Source organism: Acromyrmex echinatior, chromosome 13 (genome assembly GCF_024713525.1).
Source record: "Acromyrmex echinatior isolate Ae372 chromosome 13, ASM2471352v2, whole genome shotgun sequence".
Lineage (NCBI taxonomy): Eukaryota > Metazoa > Arthropoda > Insecta > Hymenoptera > Formicidae > Acromyrmex > Acromyrmex echinatior.
Genome location: NC_141864.1, coordinates 7,050,641 through 7,062,742, shown reverse-complemented (window position 1 = coordinate 7,062,742; position 12,102 = coordinate 7,050,641). Strand labels below are relative to the sequence as shown.

The 12,102-nt window shown below is 37.2% G+C and overlaps 1 protein-coding gene and 1 long non-coding RNA gene across 8 annotated transcripts in view; one reads left to right on the top strand and one right to left on the bottom strand.

Moving 5' to 3' along the window:
- Positions 1 to 12,102, bottom strand: part of LOC105150915 (agrin) — a 717,341-nt gene that overhangs the window by 113,302 nt on the left and 591,937 nt on the right. The gene's annotated exons all lie outside the window — the stretch shown is intronic.
- Positions 1 to 12,102, top strand: part of LOC147907594 (uncharacterized) — an 81,208-nt gene that overhangs the window by 22,124 nt on the left and 46,982 nt on the right. Inside the window, exon 3 of one of the 2 annotated variants that reach the window (XR_015547162.1) lies at positions 4,139 to 10,769. The exons of the other annotated variant lie outside the window; for it this stretch is intronic. This is a non-coding gene — a long non-coding RNA (uncharacterized LOC147907594). Of the gene's footprint in view, positions 1 to 4,138; positions 10,770 to 12,102 lie in introns of those variants that run through there. 2 annotated transcript variants of the gene reach the window in all.

Below are 12,102 nucleotides of genomic sequence, written 5' to 3'. Positions count from 1 at the left end.
AAACTGATTCAGCATTGCCGTATGGCAGCGAGGAATTTCGAATGGTTTTATTTTTTGTTTAAAATTAGTTTATCAAAATGAAAAAGAAGAAATTATGGTTACTAGGAATTGGCGTTGTAATTAATTTATGACGATTCCAGCTTCAGTTTAGGACTGTGTTTCAAGTCAGACAAATAATCGATGTGCAGTTTGCTTGAATAAAAATTGCAAGATTTAAAAATATTATTAGACATCTCAAGATCCGCTTTAATTTTATCAAGTGTGGTCTTTTTCGTTTATTTGTTTACTCATTTGATTTCAAAAGTTAAAAAGCGTAACTAGAAATCATACGGTGCTGACATGCCTTGACGCATCGCGTTAATGATGTCTCACCATTTAATTGCACACTCCTACGTGTGGAGGATTGAAAACAACATTACGCAGTAATTAATGATCGGACAAAATTGGCAGGGGCAATCGAAAATCATTTCGCCTTGCAATTACGGCGAAGAATCCGCCATTTCGAATGAAAGCATAAACGAAATCGAGAACCGTCGCATCGCCGGTGCTCGTAAAATATTTATGTTTGTCTCTAATTTTCGGAAATCGATATCTACACTTTGCGTGATTGACCATGTGCAATTTTCGCAACGTTTTCATTCACCGCGATCGCACCATAGATGAACCAATACTTCTCGGCTTTAGTTTCCTCGATTTAATTAACTCATGTACGGTCCTTTTGACACAGATGCGCGCGAATTAACTGTGAAAATACAGATCACCTTTTTCACTTAGCAATGATTAAACTACGAATTCAGGAATGTTGTTCATCTAAATCGATGATTATTTTGCGACTCGCCTTTTTTCTCTGCCTTTTCGTTATTTCAATACAATTCTAACGTCTATAATAACGTATTTTTTGCATTTTACTATAATTTTCTAAATGTATTTTAAATTATTTATTAAAGTTCTTATTATTATCTTACATATTAATTACGTTTATACATTACGTTACGTGTGATTTTGATTCTTCTTTTTCTTTCAGTTTATTTCGTATCATAAAAAAATCATAAAGTTATTGTTCTACAAGCCGGATAAGTTTTCACTCGAGCCACAATTTTCTTTAATTTCGGAACGAGTGAAAAGGGTTAAACATCACGCTCAGCTGTAAGATTAATTGCTATTTTCGCGCCTTTTTAACTTCCTCTTTCTACGCCCGTCTATCAATCTGCTCTTTTCACACATTTCACTTCCGAACTTTCTACCGTTCCCGGAGCGCAATCACCGGATCCCGGGGGAATTCCGAGAAAGACGGCGACGGGTTAATAGCGATTCCCGGTCGGTTGGCCGGCCACCTTTTTCTCGCTGTGCTCCTCTCTTATCGTTCCGTCATTATAATCCGCCGGCTTATAACTTTCCTGCGAGATGCCAGGCCGACGTTTAGTTACGGTGGCGGTTTTTTCGGGCGTCGCCGTCCACGGAAGAGCAGCCGTACCGTGTGAAGAATGAGGAATGAATCTTCGGACGAATGCAAGGGCGGTATCCTTACGGAAGGGTTTTAACGGGGAATCCCGTCTGGAGGGATTTTAACGAGTTCGCGATAACGTTCGTCGACGAGAGATTCGGGTGCCGTTTTCCTCTCGGTTCTCAGCTTCCTTCCTCGCGCGGGACAAAAAGCGTTGCTCTTCTCTTATTCCTGGATTATCCGCAATTCGTGGAATCTCTTCCTCCTCGTATAACCCGCATCATTTTTGCGCATTGCATTCAGGATAACGACCGATAAAATTGCGTGGCCTGCAAACGCGCGTTGTAAAGTCTAAATTAGAGTTGGTTAACCTTTTATTTAGCGTGCTGTTGTGGAGATTCGAAATTTTTTCATGATGTTACTCTGTTATAGAAGTAAAAAAAAAAAGATCATAATCTTATTTATACTTTCTTCTCTTGCATTGAAAGTAAAACGACTTCTTCTATTTATTTCTTTTACTGTGTATTCTGTTTTACATTTGTTACGAAGTAAATGTTTACAAATCAAGTAGATTAAAATATTAATCAAACATTGTATACGTTTTGTTCGTTTTCGCGCTTAAAGCTTTATTCTATCTTTGTTCTTTGACTGGCTATCAAATAGAATTCCCGAGAAAATTATTCAATTGCCAATCAATATATTCAAAATCTTTGTCACGTATTAAAAATGGAGCAATGAAATATCAATTTAATGCCTTTAGCACGAAAACGAACAAAACAAACATAGATAGCGTGAATGTGAAAAAAAAATAGATATTAGTGGAGCACGGTCGCTATTTTTACTGTGCCATTTTTGGTCTTTTATCTCTGACAGTTTTTAATTCTTCACTGTTAGATATCAAAGGAACAATAGTAACCAATCCCTGAATTAAATAACATTTTGTTATTTTTATCTTGTGTGTAAAAATGTAAATTAATTAAAATGAACAATTATATTAATGTATGCAGTAAATAATAAACTACATCTGATTCAAATTTAATACATTTCTTGAGTTAAATTATTTAGCTCCATTATTTTAATTAAATTAACAATATATTGAATAGGAATAATAATGAGTTATAGAAATGATTAAAAGTAATTAAAATTAGGTAAAATTTGACATTATAAATTTGAACAATATTGAAAATATCGAGTGTCAATAATGAATTGGTTAAGCCTAGTCTAAGTTTTTCTCGAGTTTTTGACAAGTTTTTTATTTTCATCGAGAATGAATAATTTCATTTACTTTGATCGGGTTTTAGCATCACGTTCGCTCAGCTATTAAATTAATTACTACAAATTAAAGATATTAACGTGAGAGTCATTTGAAAATAATGTATATTGCGAAATAAAATATAATATTATATTTATAAAAATACTTATACTGGTATAAACACGAAATACAGTAAAAACTTTTCTAAAAGTCTTACAGGCAAAATTTAAATTATAATATTATTGAAGAAAATAATCCTCCTAATTATTATTATTAATTTATTGCGTGACAAAGAAAGCACTGTGTAAATCTGTGGTTATATCGCGCGCAATAAATTAGTCCCCGTTCTAAGCTTTTATTGTAGTTGTAGTAGTTTTCATTGCCGAAAGTTTGGTCAACGGGACTCAGCGATTTGAGAGCACCGATTTGAAATTGAATTATATTCCGCGAGTTTCGCGAGAGTCGTTTATATTCACTGGAATTGGAAGAGAAGTCCTGTCATTTCGCGAGATAACAAAATAAAATTAATGTGATATAGGACATTTCCTGCGGTACCTTATTCGCGTCTGATCTTTCACGAATTCGTGAATGAAAAGAAAAACGGAAAGTAGGTGGCCTTTATTTCTTCTTTTTTACGAAGCGAACCTCCTCTTCCTTCCGCCTTTATGGTGAATAAACGGGTCGTAACTCCAATAGTGTAATGATCGCTCGGGGAAAACGGTTCACCGGGTTGAAAAAGCGAATGAACGAGTAGAAGACGGAACGGAGGGAATCATTGTAAAAGAGGAATGGAGTTTTATATGCGTTTCTTGTATCTGTGAAGTCCTATTAATCAGATATAAGACATAAACTTTAAAATAAACGGACGGATAGATGAAGGAAATATGTTAGCTTTCTTCTCGAACACTGAGATGCTTTCGCGAATGAAGAAAGCAAAGTTTGACATAAATCTTTCTAGCCCGTCTTTGTGCTAAATTCGTAAACTACTTCCTTCGTGGCGCTTAGAAAAGTTGAGATTTATTTATAATACTGAAGATTGCAAGCCTCAAAAATGCGAAGTGAAAAGTGTGATAGAAAACAATCATAAAAATATAAATTCTCAATCCTTACAGAAATCTAATACTAACCAATTTAATACTGGCTAATTATTACTAAAAAACAGTAATTATTTATTTGGATTTTACTGAAAGTATTAAACAATAGTTTATAATTTTAATACTTAAAATAAATAATTACTGTCTTTCAGTATTGGTTAGTATTAGATTTCTGTAAGGAAAGGTGGCTTATTCTGAGAATGAAATTTCGAAATAGTTAATATATGAATATATTAACGAGAATATTAACTGAATTTTCCGAATATTAACTGAATAGATTATTGCACGCAAACTTGTTCGATATACGCCATATCGAATGTAATAAAGTGAAATTGAAATCTTTTATAGATTCGCAGCGTACTCTCATCAACCGGAACGAATCTACTAAAATTGGACGAGATACCTGGCTTCCACACTCGATCATAAATCCGGATATCAGCATAAATTCCCTCGACGTCCAACCCAACGGTATATAATCTCGGATAGATAACTCGCTAACGAATCACGTGCTATAAACTTCCAGAGAAATTTAACGCATTTTGTCAAAACGATAAAAAAATCCGCCTCTGTCCAAATATAACCATTACGCAATATTTTTCGCAGTAAATAAAAATTCTTTCTCCTTTCTATCATTATTCCATTATGTTCGATAATTAACCCTTCGTCTACAATCATATTTTTACTCCCTCCATCTGTAACTGTGTTTTTATTGTTCAGCATGTTTTTTTTTAATATTCTACGTTTAAAAAAATTTAGAGTTACTTTTCAACATTTCTATTACATTACAAAAATTGAAATTTGTGCAAAAACTGAAATTTAAGAGCGCAGGTGAAGAGTTAATAATCATTTCTATTTTAAATACGAAATTTATTTAAAAACTCATATAATACAATAACAAATACTATAATCTATTTCTTTCTCTTTCATTTGATTGTTACTGTATGTTCTCGAGCACCGATTGCGTCGAACGTCAGCCATTTCAGGTTGAATTACAAAACACGAAGCCAAGTAAAGCCGACGATAACAGATCGATTCTGTGATCACGAAGAAGTTTCGACTTTGTGATAGCGGTTGGAACGGCGATCGTTCGTATTCGAAAATACAGGGAGAAACGAAGTGGGAGGGGGAGGCACCTATTTTCCGGAAGGTAACGGCGTGCCGAGTCGCAGTTTATTTCAATTATTTAAATCCGTACCCGCGTCGGTTTCACCCTCCTATCGCCCCTTTCTCCCGCCTCTTCACCCCATTCGCGAGATTGGTTTAATTCAGTTCGACGCGCGGTAAGAGAGCGCCACGGAATTTCGTCTACGTGATCAGCCTTCCGCTTCGCTGATCATCCGCACCCACCCCCAATTCCGCGCGAACCGATTTTCCGTAGGATAGTGCGGATGTTCCGTGGATATGGTCGACGTACACCAACCCTCGAACATTCTCCCCTTCTTCTTATTGCTTTCGTCCCATTTTCGGTCATCTCACCCGTTTTCACGACCTTCCAAACGTAGCTATCGTGGGTACCAGTCTTCCTTCTCTATGCACCCTGCTCTATCCTCTTCGTATACTCGCCTTTCCTCCTACGAGTCTCACTCATTCTTCGAATTCATGTTCCACTGTACCGCGTCCCTTGTCCCCGTTTTCGTACGGGTTTTCTACTGTGGGGTTTTCCGGCACAACGTTCACGAATTCGCATGCTTAGTCGCGGCTCACCATCGCGAAATCGAAATTCTTGCCCTTCCGGGCGTAGTCATTGTGCGTGTATGTGTGCGTGTATGTGTGTGTGTATATGTAAGCGAATGAAACCGGCGTTTTGCCTGGCGGAAGCAGAGCACAGAGACATTCGCCGAGAATAAACTGAACGTCGGTTTTGACCGATCAAATCGGACGCTATCTGCGAAGTGCATTGCGAATTCGAATTTTCGTCGCAGACGACGTGAAGGTTTTTTCGATGCCTGCATAATTTCTCAGCAGATGATTTGAATCACTTTCAAATTAATAGAACAAGAACGCCACTAATCATGCAGCACAAAAGCTTGCAGCAATTAAAAAATATTATTATTGTATACACTCTAAATTTCTTGTAGTGAAATGTCACTTCAAAAGAATAAAAATATAACCATCCTTGAAAAAAAGTGAAAATATTTCGCTTCTTGAAAAAGAGTAATACAATTTTCACTCTTTTTAGAGTAAATTTTCATTTTAAAGGAGTGAAATCTCATTCCAAAAAAGTGAAATTTTACTCCTTCAAAATAAAAATTCACTCTAAAATGAGTGAAAATTGTCACTTTTTTTTTCAAGAAGTGGCTGTATTTTCACGTTCTCTACAATAGTTCAGAAACAGTCATTTTGAGGCAAGAAATACAATGAATTATAATAAATCTTAAATTCGTATTCTCTAAATTCTTTGGAGTGAAATCTCACTATCTTGGAGTAAATCTCACAATTTTGAAGTGAATTCATTCCAAAAGAGTGAGATTTACTTCAAAGAATTTGAAGAGTATGTAAAATTTATCATAATTTATGGTAGCGAATGAGTTTATTTTTAAAATTTGAAAATTTTTCCTTATTCTCTAAACTCTTTTAGAGTGAATTCACTCGAAAGAATTCAGAAAGTAAAGAAAAACTTTAAAAATTTAAAAAATAGACTCATCCGCTGCGTAAAAGTTAATATGTGCGCCTCAGGCAACAAGGCAATCGAATATCGTTCATTCTCGGAGCGACCTCGAAGTTTTAGCGAACATTTTATAATGACAGTTCATCTAGGATAATGGAGTAATACAAAACCATCATGCAAAACTGAAAAATGAAACTAAAAAATAATATTTTTTTTACGAAGAAGCGCGATATACGCGAGGGGAATGATATTGAATATGACAAGCTCGAAAAATGCGCAATTGATACGCTAAATAAAAAAAAGAGAGAAAAAAGCGGTAAAACAAATGGAAAATTCAACCCCGGTCGATCCGATATAACTTGATCCGAGCCGAGTCTGAAGTTACAAGTATCGTGTGCACGCTTTCTCTATTTTAATTCTCGGTCGGTGCGCAGCGGTGTTTGCGTGTTCGTTCGATGGCTCCAATCAAATATTTGATTGTAAATATGGTAGCAAACAATCGGGAGATGTTGCGTTACGTACAGGGGGGGGGGGGGGGGTACGCTCTTAATTTATCGGGCGATGCCACGCGTGTGAGATATATGTATGTACAATCAGATGATAGTTTCCCATCGACGTCGTGCTAAAAGGATTTTACAGAGGTTGTCGCTACCCTGCGCTGTCGCGTGATTAAAGGAGGGAACGTTCGCACCCTCGGCGAGCGTAATCTCGGATCGATGTTATCCCGGACGACGGCTTCGTGTTCGAAGCGGCGTCGATTATTGTGCTCCCTCCCCCTCCCCCCTCCCCCCTCGACATTCCCGACAGCCCGACCGGTGTTGTGCATTCGGAGTGTACGTGAGCGACATACCTATTACGCTGATCCAAGAAGTCGTCGGGAGTCACGCGATTTACGGCAGGAACAACGTTGAATTAGCCCGCGAATATATCGTAGCATGCCGCTCACGCCGTTTAGGGATTCCTCGATCGACCACTAGACGTGTGTTGCGCTGATTTTGAATAATTAGGAAAGCTGGCTGTCAGGTATTTTTACTTCTTTTTATTTCGGAAGTTTCTTGGAAACAGAAAAATAATAATTAAATTGCTAATAAGAGTTTAATTTTGTTTTAACACTGTTTATTATTAATTATTTTTAGAATATATTTCAGACATTTCGTAAAGAAATTAAAGATATCGGAGGGTACCTTTATTTATTTTCTTTATTTCGGAGTTTTTCTCTCAAGCACAGACAAATAATTGTTAAGTCCAAGTTTGTTTTCACCCCCTTCTTATTAATTTTTAGAATCCTGCAGATATTTTGTAAAGGAATAAAATTGGAATTTAATGAATCCAATTTGGATCGAAGTTCTTCATGAAAGAAATAATAAATGAAGATACGAAGATGTTATACACGTGCTCTAGGTGTAGGGTAAATTTAATTTTTGAACATGAGAGAATTAAGTTCGTCGCTTTTTTTTCGGAGAAAGTGCGACGCAAGGTTAACAAGATGAGAAACGCGATACGAACCGTGAAGAGATGGGTAGAAGCGGTTAATTTAGCGGTAACTAAGGTTGCGCAAGCATGCAGTGGCTGCCAAGCTGTCGCTGAAACGCGAACGGTGTCCGTCGCACACCCCGATCACGTGTACCATTCTCGACTCCCAGCCAGCATCTCGACAAGTTCTGAACTCGGCTTAACAGCCAGGAGTTTTATACCCCGAAACGTAAAACGTATTACAGGAGGGGTTTCGCGGAAGTTCCGTTTGTGCAGCGCAAAGTTCTACCCTTGTTAGCTTGTTCCTTAAGCCGGAAGTACGTAAGCCTTTTTAATGACGGGGACCCACTCAGGAGGTGGGATATTCATGCAGGCGACGTGGTGCGTTTTCGCAAAAGGGATCTTCATTATTTCGCGGGTGCCGCGCGCACCCAGGGAGCGCAGAAATACTACCGCGAACTTACGTGGAACTGCGATTACGTCTCTCGACGTTTCCTGAAACGTGATCGGCAGCTGGCGAAACTGCACTGGCGCCGCTATTAACGACGCTACACGACTGTTCCTCTGATTTATCGTCGAACTTTCTTCGACAACAATAGTCGCTCACACGCACACGTGCGCCCCCGATGTGTTGTTCGTGAAACTTAAAAGTATCAATTCTCTCGGTCGTTACCGATTTCCAGTCCATAACTGTATTCTCTATTCTGAAACCTGTGCTTTTCTTCTTTTCCTCAGAACTTTATTTTACGTTTTCCCGTAAAGTCTTAAGGGGATATGCTAGCATGACGGTAGTTAGCCCGGATCTACAAGAGACTTTTATGTCTTAAATCATAAAAATTGGACGAATCACAATCAATTATTCTCCTCACATTTGACTGTAATTGATCAGTTTCTTATGGCTTAAGACTTAAAACACCCATTGTAGATCTGGACTTACCACGAGTTACAACGCGACTAAAATTTACGAATTGCAGAATGTTTTTACAGAAAATATAAAGTCTAGGGTCGATTTTACAAGAAAATTGACAAAAAATGACAAAATTCACTTATTTTTAGTTCGTATAGCTATCACCTGAGGTTAAAGTTTACTTAATTGGTATAAGTTTTATATTTCATATGAGTAATCCAGTGGACCTCGAATTACTTGAACGAACAATATTGAGTTTGTAGAACTAAAATTGAAAGACTAGAAAAAAATATATTAGCTTGAACGTGTGTATATGTATGTTTACAATTAGTGAAGATTCAGGATGGTAAACAGAAGAGTAATTGTGTCTGGCAGTAGATGTTGGATCTTGCAAGAGATGACGCTGCAATATGTTAGAAAAGGAGATGTGTTCAAGGGAGACAGAACGACAATGTAAGTCGACACAATCATTTTATCTTTTTTGACATTCACCAAGTAACAAAGATAGAAAAATACTTGTGTCGATTAGTGTTAACCAAAGGTGTAATTAAAAAAAAAAATCTGTACTACATCGATCAAGTCCGGCAGTCGCAATAGCACCCTTGAACACAACTAAAAGCACAGGCGATAGGAAAGGATATAGCAGGGAATAGGATATTTTAATCTATCACAAACCTATACTAGAATGTACGGTTTCTATAGGTTGAAATCTGTTATTCCTCGTTTCTATTTCCTGTGCTTTTCGTTGTGTTTAAGGGGATCACTAGCGCGACACACAGCGTTTAACAGTCAACTGTTAAATTCGGTATATCGGAATTCTGCCAGGTGAGCCAGATCGAGAGGTAAAACGCGCGCGATTCCTGGCGCGCAGAGCGCGTTTCGGATTTTTCGAACATAGGGAATAAACGTGCCAAGTATTCCTGTACGAATTGATACTCACGACAGCGGATCGATAAATAATCAATCGGTGACTATCATGCCGGGCGAATCGGTCGAATCGTCGCGTCAAAAACACAGGACGACGGCGGGATGGCTGGCCGATGGCGACAGCTGCCAACAACGCGTGCAATTTTACGTATCGCGAGCATAGCGGTCGACGGGGAGGTACGGCACGGTGTAATATATATTGCAATGTTTTTCGTCATATAAAAAATACACGAACATTGTTCGACGCGATGCGGCAATCTGCGAGAGCGTCAAATCCATCATCGGGCCGTCCGTCCGGATATTACGCGTGACATACTAACGGATATCAAAGAAGCGGTTTCATAGCGTCGTGTCTACGACAAATGTTATCAGACGCGTGCGTGACGTTGATTAATGCGTGAGGAATCCGTGAGGGAGGCGAAAATTTTGATCTGCAAACAAATCTTTCGAAACGAGTGACCATCAACAAACATTTTGTTCAAGTATTAACGAATACTGTTCTTTCGCTCGAATTCACGTGGAAAAATAAAATGCGCGGAAAAAACGATTTCGGAATATCTAAAAATTTTGCTAGAAATAGAAATTTTATTTCCGCTTTGCTGAAAATAATTTTGTTAGGTCATCAAAATAATTAGAACACTCGAGTATAATGAGCGCTTTTGCATAAAATTTTTTCTAACAACCACGTTGTGAGCGTCCTGCATAATTATTTTAATAGTACAACAAAATTATTTTCAGATTTATATCTAGCTAAATTTTTAGATAATACAGTAAATCCAATCTTTTCGTGTACATATATGCCGTCTCATAATTTTTCAAAGGTGAAAAATATCGTTGTAGTCTCACGTGAGGAAAAAAAAGATTTATTTCATTTCAAAAAAGAAGATTTATTTTATTTCAGACAAAATCCAGGATTAACAGCTAAAATTCAGACCGATCTTTCCTTTTTCTTTTCATGTGCTTTTTAAGCTGCTCGGAAAGTGTGCGAGTCAACTGAGTGCCGTTGTAAAATTCAAATTCCACGGGCCATTCTTACCGAGGAGAAAGAGATGGGGGTTCAAAACGACATCACCTGTACACGTCCGAGTGCAGGAAATCCGCTACTCCGCCGACCTGGTGTTCCCAGAACGTGCGTCGACTTCTTCTTTGAGTCTAATTCTCGGTCTACATCATGTGGATCCACTTTCTGTATCGCACAGACCGACCTAGTTATACGTTTTATACATTATATACATTATATACATTCTATATGTTTCAATGATAAACATATATACTCCGAAGCAGCGCGTGACTAGATTGTTTGCCGAATGGATTTCCGCCTATTGACGAGCAGTACATTTTTCAACTGCTATCTTCTGTCTGATATTTTTTCTTCGAAATGTCAACAGGACGTGGAATTTTGCAAAAAAGCAGATCAACTATGTGAGTTTATTAGCTCATAAAAAATGTCTTTGTTTTTGTTGGCCATTTATTACAGTTAAGTTATAGTTAAGTTATAGTTATAGTTTAATAGTTACAGTTTTTTATTTTTTATATTTCTCTGCATTTATGATCCAATGAAAACAATGAAAAGTAATCTCTGCGGTTTGTATTTCTTATTATTTAATGTGTACTTAGATAATATACAGTTTAAATTTGAATTTTACATTTAATATTATAATACTGATGTGTAAGTTACATGAAAAGAATAGGTTTACTGAAGTGTTTAAAATTTAGTCGGAGATCTAAAAATAATTTGGTTGGAGCGTAAAAATAATTATGTAGAATGTTTAAATGTTAATGACAATTAATGCTGCAAAAAACATTTTAACATTTTAGCAAGCAGTTTAAGTGTCTTACATAATTATCTTGATGGCCCAAGCAAAATTATTCTTGGATCTGTTAGTTAAGCAAAATCGTCCTTTCCGTGTATTTAATTAAAATTATTATTTATAATTTATAAATTATAATCTGCTTTGTATTTTTGATTTTGTAGTTACGCTTTTTTCAAATTCCAATTTTGTAACCAACTTTTCTTTCCAATTACATGTCGATAGTTTCGTACATACAAGCTCATATTCTTCCGTTTTTCCTCGAAACTATTTCAGCAGAGAATGGTTATTTTCCGCCCTATTTGGCCCCTCGTTTTCTCCCCTTAGAAACCACTGCAAAGAACGACTAGCCCCAGGCTAAGCGTTATTTTAAAGCGAGTCGGCCGGCCAGTTAGCTGGTAAATACGTGAATGCGGCATGAGTTCAGGAATCTCCCGCGTCGTTCATCCTTTATGAAAATAACGGTCATACACGAATATAATGAGATGACCTGGCGGAAGTGAAAATATGTTCTATTGTCGGAACTATACGTGTGCGCAGCGTATTTTATTGTAAAACTCGATAACAAAGTTTAAGAGAACAAGAT